This window comes from Balaenoptera physalus (assembly GCF_965194825.1).
Source record: "Balaenoptera physalus genome assembly, contig: HAP1_SCAFFOLD_1961, whole genome shotgun sequence".
Lineage (NCBI taxonomy): Eukaryota > Metazoa > Chordata > Mammalia > Artiodactyla > Balaenopteridae > Balaenoptera > Balaenoptera physalus.
This window is the reverse complement of record NW_028124843.1, coordinates 12623-35511: the sequence shown is the minus strand read 5'-3', so window position 1 is coordinate 35511 and position 22889 is coordinate 12623. Positions and strand designations below refer to the sequence as shown.

General features: G+C 50.4%; 1 pseudogene across 1 annotated transcript; it reads right to left on the bottom strand.

Moving 5' to 3' along the window:
* Positions 1-153: 153 nt before the first annotated feature.
* LOC309654102 lies at positions 154-22429 on the bottom strand (annotated as a pseudogene). Its single transcript has 3 exons — positions 21264-22429; positions 7897-9086; positions 154-205 (listed from the first exon to the last, which is right to left on the bottom strand). The product of its transcript is annotated as an uncharacterized misc_RNA (transcript).
* Between the last annotated feature and the right edge of the window lie 460 nt (positions 22430-22889).

Sequence of the window (22889 nt, the reverse complement as noted above, 5' to 3'; positions counted from 1 at the left end):
GAAAATTCGGCGGGACCGGTGCGTTTTTTCACTCCAACTTAGTTCCAAATTCCTATTACTCACATTTTCTGTGCCAAAACAACACAGCTGGAGGAACTGAAGGGGATTCCGTTTTGGTAATTGAGGAGTGTCCCCAACACTGACAGTCCCATCTTAAAAAGCACTCCCTCTGCATTTTACCCGAGGAGCAATGGCCAGAGCCTCCCTTTGAAAACGATGGGGAGAAATCAGAACATAACACACTGTCCCTTTCAGCTACTGTGAACTGAGCCGCGAGACGACCAATACGCCCTGACACAGCGCGGACGGGCCAGCGCGCGGCGGCAACAGGGACAGGAGACAGCACAAGAGACGAAGTCCAGGCCCAGGGGCCAAGGCCTATTACCTTTCCGGCATGTGCAAAACATAAAACAGAAGCAATATTGTAACAAATTCATTAAAGACTTAAGAAAAAAAAAAAAATCACATGCTAAAGTGCATACTCTAAAAACTATACTATATTGCTTCTATAAAACAAGCACTAAACGTCAGATACAGAAAAAACCCTTTTCGTGTCCTCACACCTAGGTCAAAATTACAAAGAGTTAATTCAGGAGACAGAAAGAGAAGGAATAAATCTGAATGAATCTGAGTCAGAACACAGTGCTATAGTATAACCTTAGGCACATTCCACAATACCCATGCCTAAACATGGCAAATTCCACAATACCCATGCCTCAACCTCCCTATCTATAAAGGAGTTAACCACACCAGCGCTAACCATTACTTGCCTCCTGGTAGCTTGTGAGTGTTAATATTACTTGTAAAAAAAAAAAAAAAAATTATTTTGTAATAAATACACAGATCATCAGTTGAAAGAAACAAGGAAAACTACAGCGTTATTATTATTGCCTTGTTACTAGAGCTAAACACCAGAAATCAACATAAAGAAGTTATGTACACCAACAATGTAGGGTTTGAATATGTACTTTGAGAGGCAATCTTATAATTAGTTGTTGTACCTCTAATTGCTTCTCCTTTTTTTTTTTTTTTTAATTTAAAAAAGCAATACAGGGACTTCCCTGGTGGTTCAGTGGTAAAGAATCCGCCCTGCAATGCAGGGGACGTGGGTTCGATTCCCGGTCGGGGAACTAAGATCCCACACGCCGCGGGGCAACTAAGCCCTCGCGCCAAACTACTGAGCTCGCACACCTCAATGAGGTAGCCCACGTGCAGCAAACTACAGAGCCCACGCGCTCTGGAGACTGCACGCCACAACTAGAGAGAGAAAACCCGCACGCCACAACTAGAGAGAAGCTCTCATGCTGCAACGAAGAGCCCGTGCGCCGCAATGACAAAAAAGATCCCACATGCCTTAACGAAGGTCCCGCGTGCCGCAACTAAGACCCAATACAGCCAATCAACCAATCAATCAATCAATCAATCAAGTGGGGCAGGGGGAGCAATACAGGAATTTCCCTGGCAGTCCAGTGGTTAAGACTCCAAGCTCCCAATGCAGGGGGCACGGGCTCGATCCCTGATTGGGGAACCAAGATCCCACATGTGGCACAGCGTAGCCAAAAAAAAAAAAAAAAAAAAAGCAACACATACCATACGGCATTTACCCCAGAGAACGCATGTTCGCACAAAAAAAGGTACACAAATGTCCACAGCATCTCTCTCAGTAATAGTCAAGAAATGGGAAAAAACTCAGATGTTCTTCAATGGGCAAGTGATTAAACAAACTGAAGTATAGCCAAACCATGGAATACCACTCAGCAATTAAAAAGAAAGCGGCACTGGGACCTCTCTGGTGTTCCAGCGGTTAAGACTTTGCACTCTCAATGCAGGGGGCCCAGGTTCCATCCCTGGTCAGGGAACTAGATCCCGCATGCTGCAACTAAATACCCGCACAGCCAAATAAATAAATAAATAAATATATATATATATTTTTTTTAAAAAAAAGGAGCACTATTGATTCATGCAATTTGGATGACTCTCCAGGGAATTACATTGATTGAAAAAGGCCAATCCAAAAGGTTACATACTGGGAATTCCCTGGCGGGCCAGTGTTTAGCACTCAGCACTTTCACTACCTGGGCTGGGTTCAATCCTTGGTCGGGGAACTAAGATCGCATAACCGGCAGCGCAGCCAAAAACAAACTTTTTTTTAATTAAGAAAAAAAAAAAAGGTTACACACTATATGATTTTATTCACATAGCATTCTTTTTTTTAGTTAATTAGTTAATTTATTTTATTTTTGGCTGCGTTGGGTCTTCGTTGCTGCGTGTGGGCTTTCTCTAGTTGCGGCGAGCGGGGGCTACTCTTTGTTGCAGTGCGCGGGCTTCTCGCTGCGGTGGCTTCTCTTGTTGCAGAGCACGGGCTCTAGGCACGCGCGCTTCAGTAGTTGTGGCACGTGGGCTCAGTAGTTGTGGCTCCCGGGCTCTAGAGCGCAGGCTCAGTCATTGTGGCGCATGGGCTTAGTTGCTCCGCGGCATGTGGGATCTTCCCGGACAAGGGATCAAACCCATGTCCCCTGCAATGGCAGGCAGATTCTTAACCGCTGCGCCACCAGGGAAGTCCCACATAACATTCTTGAAATGACAGGTTGCCAGGGACAGATAGGGCCGGGGGACTGGGAGATGGGCCATCTTCCCCAGGGGCTATTTTCCCTTGATCATCTGCACAAAAACTTTAGTGCAACTTTATCCACTGCACTATCAGATCATTATGATTTGGTGGGGAGTGGGGGAGCAGCAGTGGCTATAAAATGGCATCAGGAGAGATCCTGTGGGATGGAAATGTTCTGTATCTTGACTGTGTCAATGGCAATACCCAGGTTGTGACAGTATACTATGGTTCTGTAAGATGTTACCATTGGGGAAAACTGGGTAAAGGACACACAGGACCTATCTCACTATTATTTCTTACAACTGCATGTAAACCTACAATAATCTGTAAACAAAAAGCTTAATCAGAAATGAAGGCAACACATGCCTCTTGTAACAAGTAAAACAATAGCCTGTGGTCAATCTCTTTCTCTACACGTCCCATTCCCTCCCTCTTGAGATAACCATGCAAACTCACTGCCCATACAAACAGGCATGCATTTAATACTTTCTGTTTACTGTATCAAAATGGGATCATACATACTACATTATTACCCTGCAGCCTACCTTCTTCACCCATCATCCCTATATCATAGAGACCTTAAAAAAAAAAAACTATTTTAAGTGCCAAGCAGGATGGCAGGTATAGAAAATTTTCTGACTAGGGCAAATCTGACAAATGTTTACCGTGCTAATGTGCCATAGCTCAGCCAGGTGCACTCAGTGAGAGCATAATATACAAGTAGCATTCTAAAGAGATCTGCAAAAAATGCAAGGTCTTCAGCAGCTCTTCGAGGATCCCATCCCCCTCTCTGCCTCCTCCATGGAACCATCCCATGGAGGTTTAACAGTTTAACTCCATTTGCCCCCTCCTGCTGTTTGTGCTTTTGTTGTATACTTCTGTTCTACATCTCCACAAGACATTATTATTGTCATTTATTTACAAAACAACATATAAATATAAAGGTGTATGTACCTGGGTATATGTACATATATATATTAAACACACACACAGACTTTAAGTGCTCTTTGCTCTTTCCTGCAGTTCTGTTCTTTTTTTTTGGGGGGGGGGGGGCAAGTTTTTATATTGGTAAAGTTCTGTACTACTAGAAATATAAGATTTGAAAAGAAAAATGAGACTTGAGGATTATCTGTGGAGCTTATCCTCATTCTCCTGCTGACGCATTATGTGTTTATAATTTGAGAACTGCAGATAAATACAAACTGGTCTTCTCCATACTTGCTCACTAAGGAATTCCTCATTTCTAGGAAACGTCTATTTCAAGGAAAGGAAACAAACAAAAACACCTAGTGCACTAGATGATTAAAAGGTACACATTTTATAGCCTGAGTTCGAGAAAAAAATTACCCAAGAAACGGCCTTTTTCCCTAGGAGCCAGCTTCTACTAGGGGAGTCTAGGGTTCTCTAGGCAAAGAAAAAAAACTTGCCAGTTTAAACAGAATAACAGAAACGTTCAGCCAATCAAATATACAGAACTCATCACTTGCAGTGAGGAATGAAAGGCCTGTATCAACAGAAAAAATAAATGGCACAGGCAACGTCTGGAACAGAAAACAAACAGGAGGTACTTTAAAAAGCCAAAATTGCAAAGACAGATTAACAGGGTATGAAATTACACGCCGGGCAATGCACCTGTTAAAGGAAAAGAGGCGCACACCAAGTCTGAAGTCTTAAGAATTCGGTGTTTAACATTACTTCTGCATGCTGCCCAGCAGGAAACTCGGGTCCTGGCTTAATCCACAACGCACACTTCATTTAAGGAGGTGAACTGCTTGGTCTGACTCAGTTTCTTATTCTGTAAAATGAATGCAACACAGCTGTCGTGAGTCGCCAAAGAATTCTGCACAAACGCTTTGTAACTCCAAAGTGCTGTGCAAATCAGAGCAGCCCTTCTCTCCTTCACATTCGTTTGACTTGGAATTTCAGAAGTTTAGCTGAAAATATAGACGACTCGGAAGCAAGGGACTGAGAGTGACCCACACAGGTGGACAGAAATGCAAAAACTGGAGCACCTCATACAAACCACAAGAGAACACGTTCACGTGCACACGTTATCAGTAACAGAAAACGCCACCGGTAGCAACCGTAAACCACTGAGAGGACCAGCAACGACATGTGTCCAAATCCAGCCGGCAGCACAGCCTCGTCGGCGGCAGTGCCTTAAACACAGCTCCCCGCACTCCGCGGCCTAACAAGATCCACTTTTTCCAAAAAGTTTAGCAACTTGCCAAGTACACTGGCATAGTTCACCTTTTTTAATTGCTAAGCAAACATGCAGGAGAGTTGAGACAATCAAGGGAATGTTCAGCCTTCCTCAAAAATAAGATCCAGGAAATTCACGTTTTGCTTGAACAGTTTCATGTCTAAAACTGATCACAAACCTCTGTTTGATGTTGTTTTCTCGCTGCTGGCCAATGAGCCCGGGAAAGACAACGAATTCTTTCAAACAGGGAGGGCTCTCTGCACTCTTCAGCTAAACCAGCGAGGCTTTACCACCGTCACGTTTAAAATAATGAGGAGGACGCCTCGATGGAGTTTACCGGGCTGCGCTAATCACGAGGGGCCTCGGGCGCCCAGGGCGGGCCCCAGCGCCGGTGGCCGCGGGACCGGACGCCCTCCCCGGGACCCCCCCAGGACCCCCTCCCCGGGACGCGGCCGCGGGACAGGACGCCCCCCAGAACCCCTGACCGGGACGCAGCTGCGGGACAGGACGCCCCCCAGAACCCCTGCCCGGGACGCGGCTGCGAGACAGGACGCCCCCCAGGACCCCTGCCCGGGACGCGGCCGCGGGACACGAAGCTCCCCCCTCCCCAGGAACCCCTCCCCAGAGCGCGGGCCTCGCCGCCGTCACGCGGCACCCGCCGCGCTCACCGCGGGCCGGGAAACCCCTCAGGCCGACTGAACCCCGCCCGCCGCCCAGCCTCCCTCCGGCCCGCGCCGCCCGCCGCGCCTACCGCGTTCTTCTGCATCATCTTGTCCATCTTCTGGGCAATGCGGACCACCTCGTCCTCCATGGCCCCGGCAGGCCTGCCCCGCGCCGGGCCGCGGGGGACGGGAAACGAGCGGAGCTGGCGGGGCGGCGGGTAAGCCCAGGCGTCGGCGAGGGCCCTCAGCAGGCCTGACCGAGGCGCTTCCTCACTCACGGCGACGGCGACGGCGGCGGCGGCGGCGGCGGCGGCGGCGCTCCTCCCCCGCAGGCAGCGCCAATCGAGCTCCCAGCTCGCGGCGGCGGCGCTCCACCCCGCAGGCAGCGCCAATCGAGCTCCCAGCTCGCGGCGGCGGCGGCGGCGGCGCTCCTCCCCAGCAGGCAGCGCCAACTGAGCTCCCAGCTCGCGGCGGCGGCGGCGCTCCTCCCCCGCAGGCAGCGCCAATCGAGCTCCCAGCTCGCGGCGGCGGCGCTCCACCCCGCAGGCAGCGCCAATCGAGCTCCCAGCTCGCGGCGGCGGCGGCGGCGGCGCTCCTCCCCAGCAGGCAGCGCCAACTGAGCTCCCAGCTCGCGGCGGCGGCGGTGCTCCTCCCCCGCAGGCAGCGCCAATCCAGCTCCCAGCTCGCGGCGGCGGCGGCGGCGGCGCTCCTCCCCGCAGGCAGCGCCAATCGAGCTCCCAGCTCGCGGCGGCGGCGGCGGCGCTCCTCCCCCGCAGGCAGCGCCAATCGAGCTCCCAGCTCGCGGCGGCGGCGGCGGCGGCGCTCCTCCCCAGCAGGCAGCGCCAACTGAGCTCCCAGCTCGCGGCGGCGGCGGCGGCGGCGCTCCTACCCCGCAGGCAGCGCCAATCGAGCTCCCAGCTCGCGGCGGCGGCGGCGGCGGCGCTCCTCACCCGCAGGCAGCGCCAATCCAGCTCCCAGCTCGCGGGGGCGGCGCTCCTCCACCGCAGGCAGCGCCAATCCAGCTCCCAGCTCGCGGCGGCGGCGGCGGCGGCGCTCCTCCCCCGCAGGCAGCGCCAATCGAGCTCCCAGCTCGCGGCGGCGGCGCTCCACCCCGCAGGCAGCGCCAATCGAGCTCCCAGCTCGCGGCGGCGGCGGCGGCGGCGCTCCTCCCCAGCAGGCAGCGCCAACTGAGCTCCCAGCTCGCGGCGGCGGCGGCGCTCCTCCCCCGCAGGCAGCGCCAATCAAGCTCCCAGCTGGCGGCGGCGGCGGCGGCGCTCCTCCCCCGCAGGCAGCGCAAATCCAGCTCCCAGCTCGCGGCGGCGGCGGCGGCGGCGGCGGCGCTCCTCCCCCGCAGGCAGCGCCAATCAAGCTCCCAGCTCGCGGCGGCGGCGGCGGCGCTCCTCCCCCGCAGGCAGCGCCAATCGAGCTCCCAGCTCGCGGCGGCGGCGGCGGCAGCGGCGGCGGCGACGCTCCTCCCCCGCAGGCAGCGCCAATCGAGCTCCCAGCTCGCGGCGGCGCTCCTCCCCCGCAGGCAGCGCCAATCGAGCTCCCAGCTCGCGGCGGCGCTCCTCCCCCGCAGGCAGCGCCAATCGAGCTCCCAGCTCTCGGCGGCGGCGGCGGCGCTCCTCCCCCACAGGCAACTCCAATCGAGCTCCCAGCTCTGTTCTTTTTTTTTTTTTTTTTGGAATTTTGAGATTTTTCATTTGAAGTAAGTCTTAATGCTATTAAATTCACAAATATGCTAATTTAAATACCCAAGTCTATTATCTAAGACACACATTGCAAACACAAATATCTATTCTCTCCACATGTCAGAGCCCATTCATTTCATGGTTTGGAAATGGGGAGAATAGATCCCCTTAAACTGCAAGTCAGCAGGTGTTTCTTTACAGTTAACTTCAGCAAAATTCATACAAAATATTAATTAACAATGATCTTCTTGTTAACTCACAAGGAAACACCTTCAAAGCTGCATTTTGTTAAAGTTTCTGTACTAAAATGTAGAAAAACTGAACTACACAAATATTGAAAAGTTAAAAATTCCTTAATTTTTTATTCCTGGTACCACTACCACAATTTACAGGGCAATATACCTGATGTAATGAAAAGAAAAAGAAAAAGACAAAGCTACAACAGATAAAAGACCTCAGGAATGTACATCTAATTGACACTCCATTGCATTAATCAATAGCTGCACTTTTTGCAAACTGTGGCTAGGACAGTCCTGAGCAAGAAGGGTTTCCTGTTTAAGCTGCAGTAACTTTTCTGACTATGGATCATCGTTCCTTCTGTGGCAGATTTTTACAGTTCCTCTAATGCATTCGGGACGACTGTCTCAAAGTAACCTGCAGCTTTCCTGACACCTCCTCGCTCTCTCTCCTGCCAAGAACTGTAGCCCTTTTCTTGTGAGTTTTGAGAACCTTCTGCTACCATATCCACCACTTCCACCACCAGATCCATAACCACCACCATAGGGACTTCCCGAGCTTCTTCCACCAAAACTGCCTCCCTTCATGGGTCCATCATTTGATTGCTGTTGTCCACTATAATTTCCAAAATCATTATAGCTCCCACCACCACCATAGTTACCTCCAAAATTTCCTCCTTCATTGTAACCATCATATCCTCCACCACCGCCACCATATCCCCCATCTTGGTTTCCATATCCTGGTCCACCACCACCATAGCCTCCTCTACTACTGTAACCAGGACCACCGCCATAGTTACCACCGTCGCCTCCAAATCCGTTCTATCCACCATCACCTCCTCCATAACTACCTCTGCTGCCACCACCTCCACCACCATAGCCTCCTCTTCCACCAAGTTTCCACCACGGCCAAAGTTACCTCCACCACCTCCAAAGTTTCCTCCACGACCCATAAAGTTGCCAGATCCACCTCCACGACCTCTTTGTGATCCAGCAGATTGCGTTTCTTCTTTAGGAAGGGCCTTTTTCACTTCACAATTATGCCCATTAATAGTGTGGTATTTCTGAACAACAATTTTATCAACTGTATCATGATCATCAAAAGTTACAAAAGCAAATCCTCTCTTTTTTCCACTCTGCCTGTCTTCCATAACTTCTATGGTTTCAATCTCGCCATGCTTTTCAAAGTAGTCTCTCAAATTACATTCTTCTGTATCTTCTTTAATACCACCAACAAAAATTTTCTTCACTGTTAGATGGGCACCAGGCTTTACAGATCCTCTCTAGAACCAGCTCTCTTTGGTTCCACTACACGCCCATCAACCTTGTGTGGTCGAGCACACATTGCTGCATCCACCTCTTCAACCCAAGAGTAAGTCACAAAACCAAAGCCCCTGGAACGTTTTGTTTGGGGGTCTCTTATCACCACACAATCTGTAAGTGTGCCCCATTCCTCAAAATGTTCTCTTAAGCTATCGTCTGTAGTTTCAAAGCTCAGACCACCAATAAACAGTTTTCTCAACTGTTCTGGTTCCTTTGGATCATGGCCCTCCTCCCCACCCCACCCCCGGCGGCGGCGGCGGCGGCGACGGCGGCGGCGGCGACGGCGACGGCCGGAGTCGGGCTGGGGGCGACCGGGCGGCGGTTTTACCTCCGTTTTGAGACCGGACTCGCCTCTTCCAACTCGAGTTCAATATGGGACGGAGAGGCCAGCTCTGTTCTATGTTGGGCCATTTTACTTCAGCCTAAAAAAATTTCTTCTAGTATTCCCTAAGGTCTGCTGGGGATCAGTTTTCTTATTTTTCATTTATCTGTATTTGATTTTTTAAAATTGATTCCAATTTTCTGTTGAGATTCTCCATATTTTAATCTATTAATCCCCATCTTTTACTCTCAATATAGTCATTTTAAAGTTCTGTGCTAACTCCAGAATCTGAATTCCCTCTAAATCAATTTTTCTTGTTTTGTTTTGTTTTTTTTTTGTCTTAATTTTTAGTCACTTTTTCCTGCTTCAGGAATTTCATAATTTTTGATTGTGTGCTGGACATGGTGAATAAAAAATTCATAGAGACTGAAGATGCTATTACTTTGAACCAGAGAAGATTTACCCCTTTCTCTGTTAATCAGAGTGGCTGATCATTTCAGTCATTTCAGGAATTTTACTAGGTCAGAACTGGGTTGGAGCTTTACTTGTCTCATGCTACCTATGATTTTTCCTGATTTGTGGCCTCCCTGGATTTTTGCTGTGAGCCTGACAGGTCTTTGATTCTTCAATAAATACAGTCAGTTATTGACTTCAGTCTTTCAGATGTTTGAATTCAGCTCTTTAGGCTCTCAGTTCTCACAGCTTCAGAGTATGGCAAATGTAAGGAGAGACCAGCTATGTATTTGTTACCGTTACACTTTCTCAATGAAAATTTGTCTCATAAACACTGAAACATTGCAGATGATTTCACTTTTTCTGACTCAGCCCCCTTCTTGGGGATGGCACTTCTGGGTTTTTACTGTGAGTCTGGTAGGTCTCTGATTCCTCACTTTGGAAAGTTCTCTCCCTCAGGCATTAGGTATTTAAGCTTCCTGCTTTCTATAGGTTCAAAAACTGGCAAATGTCTTGAAGAGGAGACCTAATGATTGTCACAGGCCCCTTTATCTAGCGGGATTTGGTTTGTTCGTGCCATGACTGTGCAGGAAATTTCACTCTGCTTTCTTGGCTCAGTCCCCCATCATCCTGTACCACCCTGACACTAAGGAAATGTCCTGTGGGGGAAATCGGCTTGACATTCTGCTAGATTTCACTCCATCATGCCAGCAAATGAGTTCATCAAAAGGTATGGTGATTTCTCTTTTCCAGTGGAGTATGTCCACTACATAAGGAAATACAAAAGACAGTATAAATGTATTTTTGTTTGTAATTCAGTTTTTCTCCTATATGACTTAAAAGACAAATGCAGTATAAGCAAGTCCCAAATACATAAAGAAAAACTAACAGAATTAAAATGATAAAGCCTGACACTATTTTTTAAATAAATAAATAAATTTATTTATTTATTTATTTGTATTTTTATTTTTGGCTGCGTTGGGTCTTCGTTGCTGCGCGCGGGTTTTCTCTAGCTGTGGCGAGCAGGGGCTACTCTTTGTTGTGGTGCGTGGCCTTCTCGTTGCGGTGGCTTCTCTTGTTGAGGAGCACGGGCTCTAAGTGCATGGGCTTCAGTAGTTGTGGCTCTTGGGCTCTAGAGCGCAGGCTCAGTAGTTTTGGCGTGCGGGCTTAGTTGCTCCGCGGCATGTGGGATCTTCCCAGACCAGGGCTCGAGCCCGTGTCCCCTGCATTGGCAGGCGGATTCTTAACCACTGTACCACCAGGGAAGTCCGAAAAACTGACACTATTAAAGGGAGAAATATTTCAAGCCAATAGCAAAAGGTCATATATTGTATAATTCCATGTCTATGAAATGTCCAGGATGAGCAAATCCATATAGACAGAAAGTAGATTAGTGGATACCAGGGGATGTTGGGGAGGGGAAAATAGGGAGTAACAGCTAACATATACAAGATTTCTTTGTGGGGGGCGTGACAAAAATGTTCTGGAATTAGATAGCAATATTGGTTGTGAAAATACTAAGAACTAGTGAATTGTACACTTACTTTAATCGGTGAATTTTTTTTTTTTAATCTTGTAGAAGTTTTTATTTCAGTGATTACAAGAACGCAGTAAATGGAAACTATGCTGGTTTACATTAGGCATGCACCTCTACCTGAAACTGCTGTTAGTTTTTGACTGGCCTAAATCTTTATAACTTATTTTTGCATTAGGCACATCTTTAAATTTTTTTGGACCCTGACATACAGGGTAAGTTAACTTCTTCCTTGTGGCAGTTTAGTATGAGAATTATGTTCGCTGGCTAGATTCCTTTAACTAAAGGCCTCTAAGACTCTCAGGCTACCTGTACTAGCTCAAGACTGTACTTTATATATAGATATAAAGATGATAAAATAAAATAAAATAAAGCTTTTGGGAGGTCTGACGTCTTCTGCCAGCGTTCAGTGGGTGTTCTGTAGGAGCAGTTCCACGTGTAGATGTATTTCTACTGTATCTGTGGGAAGGAAGGTGATCTCCACGTCTTACTCTTCTGCCATCTTGCCCCTCCCTCCCCCCAGGAATATCACTTTTAAAGGAGAAGGTATAAACCCCTTGGTTATATGAACTGGAGATTTTAGTAAGAAGTCAATATATTTTTTGTTAGGCACATGTTATGTTAGGCTGTCTCCCTGCACAGGACGCAGGCGCCTTGAAAATGGAAATCATATCCCTCTATAGTACGTCCCTCTTCTTTCTGCTTTGCAGTTTGCTGCTCCACTTGTTCAACCCCACTTAGTAATAACCTATACTTCCCTTGTTCCTGTTTTCCCATCTGGAAAACAGACAAAAGGCAACCAAACAACGCAAAGGTCTCAACAAATAAGGGATATCCAAAACCAGAGATGGCCAGAACTTCTGTATCCCTCATGAAACCTAGTCCCGTGTTCAATACTTAGGTATCATTAATACATGCGTGTTGACTGACACAGTTTAAACTCAATTCTTCCACTTCCCAGTTTAGTTTTAGTCCTCATACAAAACCTGATCATCAAATTCCTTAATGCTAGGAATCACAGTGAAAAATAATTTCTCAACTGACTTCTGTCAGATGAGTGAGAACTAAGGTTAATTCAGTGTATCTGAAGCATAGACAGTGAGGGCACAAGTGGCACAAGATGGGGCTAGAGAAGCAGAGAGGATTCTAGACCACGCAGAGTCTTAAAGGCCAACACTGTGTTTTCTATTCTCAAAACAATGTTTGTGAGCGATGTTTATGAGCAATGTTCCAACTTGCTTTGAAGGTTTCTTGTGTGAAGAATGGATTGGAAGGAAACAAGATATATGGACACTAGTTAGGACCTAATCGCAACAGACAGGCAAGTTCAGTATTAGAATGTTGAGGGAGAGCTGACAGATTCCAAAGAAATTCAGGAGATAAACTGAAGCGGGCTTAATGGGGTATGAGATGGAGGAAAGGAAGGTCTTAGGGAATTAAAGGGTTTACTGCACACATGAGCAAAGTCTCAAAATTAATCATTTGAACGTACAGAGGTAGATCTCCCAAATGACACCGGTTAGGAAGCAACGGTACGCCCTTTAGAATTCCTAGAGACAACACAAATCAACTGTTTCGATGGAAAATTCGGCGGGACCGGTGCGTTTTTTCACTCCAACTTAGTTCCAAATTCCTATTACTCACATTTTCTGTGCCAAAACAACACAGCTGGAGGAACTGAAGGGGATTCCGTTTTGGTAATTAAGGAGTGGCCCTAACACTGACAGTCCCATCTTAAAAAGCACTCCCTCTGCATTTTACCAGAGGAGCAATGGCCAGAGCCTCCCTTTGAAAACGATGGGCAGAAATCAGAACATTACACACTGTCCCTTTCAGCTACTGTGAACTGAGCCGGGAGACGACCAATATCCCCTGGCACAGCACGGACGGGCCAGCGCGCGGGGGCAACAGGGACAGGAGACAGCACAAGAGACGAAGCCCAGGCCCAGGGGCCAAGGCCTATTACCTTTCCGGCATGTGCAAAACATAAAACAGAAGCAATATTGTAACAAATTCATTAAAGACTTAAGAAGAAAAAAAAATCAGATGCTAAAGTGCATACTCTAACCACTATACTATATTGCTTCTATAAAACAAGCACTAAACCTCAGGTACAGGAAAAAACCCTTTTCGTGTCCTCACACCTAGGTCAAAATTACAAAGAGTTATTAATTCAGGAGACAGAAAGAGAAGGAGTAAATCTGAATGAATCTGAGTCAGAACACAGTGTTATAACCTTAGGTAAATTCCACAATACCCATGCCTCAACATGGCAAATTCCACAATATCCATGCCTCAACCTCCCTATCTATAAAGGAGTTAACCACACCAGCACTAACCATTACTTGCCTCCTGGTAGCTTGTGAGTGTTAATTATTATTTGTAAGAAATACACAGATCATCAGTTGAAAGAAACAAGGAAAACTACAGCGTTATTATTATTGTCTTGTTACTAGAGCTAAACACCAGAAATCAACATAAAGAAGTTATGTACACCAACAATGTAGGGTTTGAATATGTACTTTGAAAGGCAATCATATAATTAGTTGTTTTACCTCTGATTGCTTTTCCTTTTTTTTTTTTTTTTTTAATTTAAAAAAGCAATACAGGGATTTCCCTGGTGGTTCAGTGGTAAAGAATCCGCCCTGCAATGCAGGGGACGTGGGTTCGATTCCCGGTCGGGGAACTAAGATCCCACACGCCGCGGGGCAACTAAGCCCTCGCGCCAAACTACTGAGCTCGCACACCTCAATGAGGTAGCCCACGTGCAGCAAACTACAGAGCCCACGCGCTCTGGAGCCTGCACGCCACAACTACAGAGCCCACGTGCCACAACTAGAGAGAGAAAACCCGCACGCCACAACTAGAGAGAAGCTCTCATGCTGCAACGAAGAGCCCGTGCGCCGCAATGACAAAAAAGATCCCACATGCCTTAACGAAGGTCCCGCGTGCCGCAACTAAGACCCAATACAGCCAATCAACCAATCAATCAATCAATCAATCAAGTGGGGCAGGGGGAGCAATACAGGAATTTCCCTGGCAGTCCAGTGGTTAAGACTCCAAGCTCCCAATGCAGGGGGCACGGGCTCGATCCCTGATTGGGGAACCAAGATCCCACATGTGGCACAGCGTAGCCAAAAAAAAAAAAAAAAAAAAAAAAGCAACACTTACCATACGGCATTTACCCCAGAGAACGCATGTTCGCACAAAAAAAGGTACACAAATGTCCACAGCATCTCTCTCAGTAATAGTCAAGAAATGGGAAAAAACTCAGATGTTCTTCAATGGGCAAGTGATTAAACAAACTGAAGTATAGCCAAACCATGGAATACTACTCAGCAATTAAAAAGAAAGCGGCACTGGGACCTCTCTGGTGTTCCAGCGGTTAAGACTCTGCACTCTCAATGCAGGGGGCCCAGGTTCCATCCCTGGTCAGGGAACTAGATCCCGCATGCTGCAACTATATACCCGCACAGCCAAATAAATAAATAAATATATATATTTTTTTTTTTTTAAAAAAAGGAGCACTATTGATTCATGCAATTTGGATGACTCTCCAGGGAATTACATTGATTGAAAAAGGCCAATCCAAAAGGTTACATACTGGGAATTCCCTGGCGGGCCAGTGTTTAGCACTCAGCACTTTCACTACCTGGGCTGGGTTCAATCCTTGGTCGGGGAACTAAGATCGCATAACCGGCAGCGCAGCCAAAAACAAACTTTTTTTTAATTAAGAAAAAAAAAAAAGGTTACACACTATATGATTTTATTCACATAGCATTCTTTTTTTTTAATTAATTAGTTAATTTATTTTATTTTTGGCTGCGTTGGGTCTTCGTTGCTGCGTGTGGGCTTTCTCTAGTTGCGGCGAGCGGGGGCTACTCTTTGTTGCAGTGCGCGGGCTTCTCGCTGCGGTGGCTTCTCTTGTTGCAGAGCACGGGCTCTAGGCACGCGCGCTTCAGTAGTTGTGGCACGTGGGCTCAGTAGTTGTGGCTCCCGGGCTCTAGAGCGCAGGCTCAGTCATTGTGGCGCATGGGCTTAGTTGCTCCGCGGCATGTGGGATCTTCCCGGACAAGGGATCAAACCCATGTCCCCTGCAATGGCAGGCAGATTCTTAACCGCTGCGCCACCAGGGAAGTCCCACATAACATTCTTGAAATGACAGGTTGCCAGGGACAGATAGGGCCGGGGGACTGGGAGATGGGCCATCTTCCCCAGGGGCTATTTTCCCTTGATCATCTGCACAAAAACTTTAGTGCAACTTTATCCACTGCACTATCAGATCATTATGATTTGGTGGGGAGTGGGGGAGCAGCAGTGGCTATAAAATGGCATCAGGAGAGATCCTGTGGGATGGAAATGTTCTGTATCTTGACTGTGTCAATGGCAATACCCAGGTTGTGACAGTATACTATGGTTCTGTAAGATGTTACCATGGGGGAAAACTGGGTAAAGGACACACAGGACCTATCTCACTATTATTTCTTACAACTGCATGTAAACCTACAATAATCTGTAAACAAAAAGCTTAATCAGAAATGAAGGCAACACATGCCTCTTGTAACAAGTAAAACAATAGCCTGTGGTCAATCTCTTTCTCTACCCGTCCCATTCCCTCCCTCTTGAGATAACCATGCAAACTCACTGCTCATACAAACAGGCATGCATTTAATACTTTCTGTTTACTGTATCAAAATGGGATCATACATACTACATTATTACCCTGCAGCCTACCTTCTTCACCCATCATCCCTATATCATAGAGACCTTAAAAAAAAAAAACTATTTTAAGTGCCAAGCAGGATGGCAGGTATAGAAAATTTTCTGACTAGGGCAAATCTGACAAATGTTTACCGTGCTAATGTGCCATAGCTCAGCCAGGTGCACTCAGTGAGAGCATAATATACAAGTAGCATTCTAAAGAGATCTGCAAAAAATGCAAGGTCTTCAGCAGCTCTTCGAGGATCCCATCCCCCTCTCTGCCTCCTCCATGGAACCATCCCATGGAGGTTTAACAGTTTAATTCCATTTGCCCCCTCCTGCTGTTTGTGCTTTTGTTGTATACTTCTGTTCTACATCTCCACAAGACATTATTATTGTCATTTATTTACAAAACAACATATAAATATAAAGGTGTATGTACCTGGGTATATGTACATATATATATTAAACACACACACAGACTTTAAGTGCTCTTTGCTCTTTCCTGCAGTTCTGTTCTTTTTTTTTGGGGGGGGGGGGCAAGTTTTTATATTGGTAAAGTTCTGTACTACTAGAAATATAAGATTTGAAAAGAAAAATGAGACTTGAGGATTATCTGTGGAGCTTATCCTCATTCTCCTGCTGACGCATTATGTGTTTATAATTTGAGAACTGCAGATAAATACAAACTGGTCTTCTCCATACTTGCTCACTAAGGAATTCCTCATTTCTAGGAAACGTCTATTTCAAGGAAAGGAAACAAACAAAAACACCTAGTGCACTAGATGATTAAAAGGTACACATTTTATAGCCTGAGTTCGAGAAAAAAATTACCCAAGAAACGGCCTTTTTCCCTAGGAGCCAGCTTCTACTAGGGGAGTCTAGGGTTCTCTAGGCAAAGAAAAAAAACTTGCCAGTTTAAACAGAATAACAGAAACGTTCAGCCAATCAAATATACAGAACTCATCACTTGCAGTGAGGAATGAAAGGCCTGTATCAACAGAAAAAATAAATGGCACAGGCAACGTCTGGAACAGAAAACAAACAGGAGGTACTTTAAAAAGCCAAAATTGCAAAGACAGATTAACAGGGTATGAAATTACACGCCGGGCAATGCACCTGTTAAAGGAAAAGAGGCGCACACCAAGTCTGAAGTCTTAAGAATTCGGTGTTTAACATTACTTCTGCATGCTGCCCAGCAGGAAACTCGGGTCCTGGCTTAATCCACAACGCACACTTCATTTAAGGAGGTGAACTGCTTGGTCTGACTCAGTTTCTTATTCTGTAAAATGAATGCAACACAGCTGTCGTGAGTCGCCAAAGAATTCTGCACAAACGCTTTGTAACTCCAAAGTGCTGTGCAAATCAGAGCAGCCCTTCTCTCCTTCACATTCGTTTGACTTGGAATTTCAGAAGTTTAGCTGAAAATATAGACGACTCGGAAGCAAGGGACTGAGAGTGACCCACACAGGTGGACAGAAATGCAAAAACTGGAGCACCTCATACAAACCACAAGAGAACACGTTCACGTGCACACGTTATCAGTAACAGAAAACGCCACCGGTAGCAACCGTAAACCACTGAGAGGACCAGCAACGACATGTGTCCAAATCCAGCCGGCAGCACAGCCTCGTCGGCGGCAGTGCCTTAAACACAGCTCCCCGCACTCCGCGGCCTAACAAGATCCACTTTTTCCAAAAAGTTTAGCAACTTGCCAAGTACGCTGGCATAGTTCACCTTTTTTAATTGCTAAGCAAACATGCAGGAGAGTTGAGACAATCAAGGGAATGTTCAGCCTTCCTCAAAAATAAGATCCAGGAAATTCACGTTTTGCTTGAACAGTTTCATGTCTAAAACTGATCACAAACCTCTGTTTGATGTTGTTTTCTCGCTGCTGGCCAATGAGCCCGGGAAAGACAACGAATTCTTTTCAAACAGGGAGGGCTCTCTGCACTCTTCAGCTAAACCAGCGAGGCTTTACCACCGTCACGTTTAAAATAATGAGGAGGACGCCTCGATGGAGTTTACCGGGCTGCGCTAATCACGAGGGGCCTCGGGCGCCCAGGGCGGGCCCCAGCGCCGGTGGCCGCGGGACCGGACGCCCTCCCCGGGACCCCCCCAGGACCCCCTCCCCGGGACGCGGCCGCGGGACAGGACGCCCCCCAGAACCCCTGACCGGGACGCAGCTGCGGGACAGGACGCCCCCCAGAACCCCTGCCCGGGACGCGGCTGCGAGACAGGACGCCCCCCAGGACCCCTGCCCGGGACGCGGCCGCGGGACACGAAGCTCCCCCCTCCCCAGGAACCCCTCCCCAGAGCGCGGGCCTCGCCGCCGTCACGCGGCACCCGCCGCGCTCACCGCGGGCCGGGAAACCCCTCAGGCCGACTGACCCCCGCCCGCCGCCCAGCCTCCCTCCGGCCCGCGCCGCCCGCCGCGCTTACCGCGTTCTTCTGCATCATCTTGTCCATCTTCTGGGCAATGCGGACCACCTCGTCCTCCATGGCCCCGGCAGGCCTGCCCCGCGCCGGGCCGCGGGGGACGGGAAACGAGCGGAGCTGGCGGGGCGGCGGGTAAGCCCAGGCGTCGGCGAGGGCCCTCAGCAGGCCTGACCGAGGCGCTTCCTCACTCACGGCGACGGCGACGGCGGCGGCGGCGGCGGCGGCGGCGGCGGCGCTCCTCACCCGCAGGCAGCGCCAATCCAGCTCACAGCTCGCGGGGGCGGCGCTCCTCCCCCGCAGGCAGCGCCAATCCAGCTCCCAGCTCGCGGCGGCGGCGGCGGCGCTCCTCCCCCGCAGGCAGCGCCAATCGAGCTCCCAGCTCGCGGCGGCGGCGGCGGCGCTCCTCCCCCGCAGGCAGCGCCAATCGAGCTCCCAGCTCGCGGCGGCGGCGGCGGCGGCGCTCCTCCCCAGCAGGCAGCGCCAATCGAGCTCCCAGCTCGCGGCGGCGGCGGCGGCGGCGCTCCTACCCCGCAGGCAGCGCCAATCGAGCTCCCAGCTCGCGGCGGCGGCGGCGGCCCTCCTCACCCGCAGGCAGCGCCAATCCAGCTCCCAGCTCGCGGGGGCGGCGCTCCTCCACCGCAGGCAGCGCCAATCCAGCTCCCAGCTCGCGGCGGCGGCGGCGGCGGCGCTCCTCCCCCGCAGGCAGCGCCAATCGAGCTCCCAGCTCGCGGCGGCGGCGCTCCACCCCGCAGGCAGCGCAAATCGAGCTCCCAGCTCGCGGCGGCGGCGGCGGCGGCGCTCCTCCCCAGCAGGCAGCGCCAACTGAGCTCCCAGCTCGCGGCGGCGGCGGCGCTCCTCCCCCGCAGGCAGCGCCAATCCAGCTCCCAGCTCGCGGCGGCGGCGGCGGCGGCGCTCCTCCCCCGCAGGCAGCGCCAATCGAGCTCCCAGCTCGCGGCGGCGGCGGCGGCGCTCCTCCCCCGCAGGCAGCGCCAATCGAGCTCCCAGCTCGCGGCGGCGGCGGCGGCGGCGCTCCTCCCCCGCAGGCAGCGCCAACTGAGCTCCCAGCTCGCGGCGGCGGCGGCGGCGGCGGCGGCGCTCCTCCCCCGCAGGCAGCGCCAACTGAGCTCCCAGCTCGCGGCGGCGCTCCTCCCCCGCAGGCAGCGCCAATCCAGCTCCCAGCTCGCGGCGGCGGCGGCGGCGCTCCTCCCCCGCAGGCAGCGCCAATCGAGCTCCCAGCTCGCGGCGGCGGCGGCGGCCCTCCTCACCCGCAGGCAGCGCCAATCCAGCTCCCAGCTCGCGGGGGCGGCGCTCCTCCACCGCAGGCAGCGCCAATCCAGCTCCCAGCTCGCGGCGGCGGCGGCGGCGGCGCTCCTCCCCCGCAGGCAGCGCCAATCGAGCTCCCAGCTCGCGGCGGCGGCGCTCCACCCCGCAGGCAGCGCAAATCGAGCTCCCAGCTCGCGGCGGCGGCGGCGGCGGCGCTCCTCCCCAGCAGGCAGCGCCAACTGAGCTCCCAGCTCGCGGCGGCGGCGGCGCTCCTCCCCCGCAGGCAGCGCCAATCCAGCTCCCAGCTCGCGGCGGCGGCGGCGGCGGCGCTCCTCCCCCGCAGGCAGCGCCAACTGAGCTCCCAGCTCGCGGCGGCGGCGGCGGCGGCGCTCCTCCCCCGCAGGCAGCGCCAACTGAGCTCCCAGCTCGCGGCGGCGGCGGCGCTCCTCCCCCGCAGGCAGCGCCAATCCAGCTCCCAGCTCGCGGCGGCGGCGGCGGCGCTCCTCCCCCGCAGGCAGCGCCAATCGAGCTCCCAGCTCGCGGCGGCGGCGGCGGCGGCGCTCCTCCCCCGCAGGCAGCGCCAACTGAGCTCCCAGCTCGCGGCGGCGGCGGCGGCGGCGCTCCTACCCCGCAGGCAGCGCCAATCGAGCTCCCAGCTCGCGGCGGCGGCGGCGGCGCTCCTCACCCGCAGGCAGCGCCAATCCAGCTCCCAGCTCGCGGGGGCGGCGCTCCTCCACCGCAGGCAGCGCCAATCCAGCTCCCAGCTCGCGGCGGCGGCGGCGGCGGCGCTCCTCCCCCGCAGGCAGCGCCAATCGAGCTCCCAGCTCGCGGCGGCGGCGCTCCACCCCGCAGGCAGCGCAAATCGAGCTCCCAGCTCGCGGCGGCGGCGGCGGCGGCGCTCCTCCCCAGCAGGCAGCGCCAACTGAGCTCCCAGCTCGCGGCGGCGGCGGCGGCGGCGGGAGCGGCGGCGGCGGCGGCGACGCTCCTCCCCCGCAGGCAGCGCCAATCGAGCTCCCAGCTCGCGGCGGCGCTCCTCCCACGCAGGCAGCGCCAATCGAGCTCCCAGCTCTCGGCGGCGGCGGCGGCGCTCCTCCCCCACAGGCAGCTCCAATCGAGCTCCCAGCTCTGTTCTTTTTTTTTTTTTTTTTGAATTTTGAGATTTTTCATTTGAAGTAAGTCTTAATGCTATTAAATTCACAAATATGCTAATTTAAATACCCAAGTCTATTATCTAAGACACACATTGCAAACACAAATATCTATTCTCTCCACATGTCAGAGCCCATTCATTTCATGGTTTGGAAATGGGGAGAATAGATCCCCTTAAACTGCAAGTCAGCAGGTGTTTCTTTACAGTTAACTTCAGCAAAATTCATACAAAATATTAATTAACAATGATCTTCTTGTTAACTCACAAGGAAACACCTTCAAAGCTGCATTTTGTTAAAGTTTCTGTACTAAAATGTAGAAAAACTGAACTACACAAATATTGAAAAGTTAAAAATTCCTTAATTTTTTATTCCTGGTACCACTACCACAATTTACAGGGCAATATACCTGATGTAATGAAAAGAAAAAGAAAAAGACAAAGCTACAACAGATAAAAGACCTCAGGAATGTACATCTAATTGACACTCCATTGCATTAATCAATAGCTGCACTTTTTGCAAACTGTGGCTAGGACAGTCCTGAGCAAGAAGGGTTTCCTGTTTAAGCTGCAGTAACTTTTCTGACTATGGATCATCGTTCCTTCTGTGGCAGATTTTTACAGTTCCTCTAATGCATTCGGGACGACTGTCTCAAAGTAACCTGCAGCTTTCCTGACACCTCCTCGCTCTCTCTCCTGCCAAGAACTGTAGCCCTTTTCTTGTGAGTTTTGAGAACCTTCTGCTACCATATCCACCACTTCCACCACCAGATCCATAACCACCACCATAGGGACTTCCCGAGCTTCTTCCACCAAAACTGCCTCCCTTCATGGGTCCATCATTTGATTGCTGTTGTCCACTATAATTTCCAAAATCATTATAGCTCCCACCACCACCATAGTTACCTCCAAAATTTCCTCCTTCATTGTAACCATCATATCCTCCACCACCGCCACCATATCCCCCATCTTGGTTTCCATATCCTGGTCCACCACCACCATAGCCTCCTCTACTACTGTAACCAGGACCACCGCCATAGTTACCACCGTCGCCTCCAAATCCGTTCTATCCACCATCACCTCCTCCATAACTACCTCTGCTGCCACCACCTCCACCACCATAGCCTCCTCTTCCACCAAGTTTCCACCACGGCCAAAGTTACCTCCACCACCTCCAAAGTTTCCTCCACGACCCATAAAGTTGCCAGATCCACCTCCACGACCTCTTTGTGATCCAGCAGATTGCGTTTCTTCTTTAGGAAGGGCCTTTTTCACTTCACAATTATGCCCATTAATAGTGTGGTATTTCTGAACAACAATTTTATCAACTGTATCATGATCATCAAAAGTTACAAAAGCAAATCCTCTCTTTTTTCCACTCTGCCTGTCTTCCATAACTTCTATGGTTTCAATCTCGCCATGCTTTTCAAAGTAGTCTCTCAAATTACATTCTTCTGTATCTTCTTTAATACCACCAACAAAAATTTTCTTCACTGTTAGATGGGCACCAGGCTTTACAGATCCTCTCTAGAACCAGCTCTCTTTGGTTCCACTACACACCCATCAACCTTGTGTGGTCGAGCACACATTGCTGCATCCACCTCTTCAACCCAAGAGTAAGTCACAAAACCAAAGCCCCTGGAACGTTTTGTTTGGGGGTCTCTTATCACCACACAATCTGTAAGTGTGCCCCATTCCTCAAACTGTTCTCTTAAGCTATCGTCTGTAGTTTCAAAGCTCAGACCACCAATAAACAGTTTTCTCAACTGTTCTGGTTCCTTTGGATCATGGCCCTCCTCCCCACCCCCCCCGGCGGCGGCGGTGGCGGCGGCGGCGGCGGCGGCGGCGGCGACGGCCGGAGTCGGGCTGGGGGCGACCGGGCGGCGGTTTTACCTCCGTTTTGAGACCGGACTCGCCTCTTCCAACTCGAGTTCAATATGGGACGGAGAGGCCAGCTCTGTTCTATGTTGGGCCATTTTACTTCAGCCTAAAAAAATTTCTTCTAGTATTCCCTAAGGTCTGCTGGGGATCAGTTTTCTTATTTTTCATTTATCTGTATTTGATTTTTTAAAATTGATTCCAATTTTCTGTTGAGATTCTCCATATTTTAATCTATTAATCCCCATCTTTTACTCTCAATATAGTCATTTTAAAGTTCTGTGCTAACTCCAGAATCTGAATTCCCTCTAAATCAATTTTTCTTGTTTTGTTTTTTTTTTTTTTTTTTTTTTGTCTTAATTTTTAGTCACTTTTTCCTGCTTCAGGAATTTCATAATTTTTGATTGTGTGCTGGACATGGTGAAT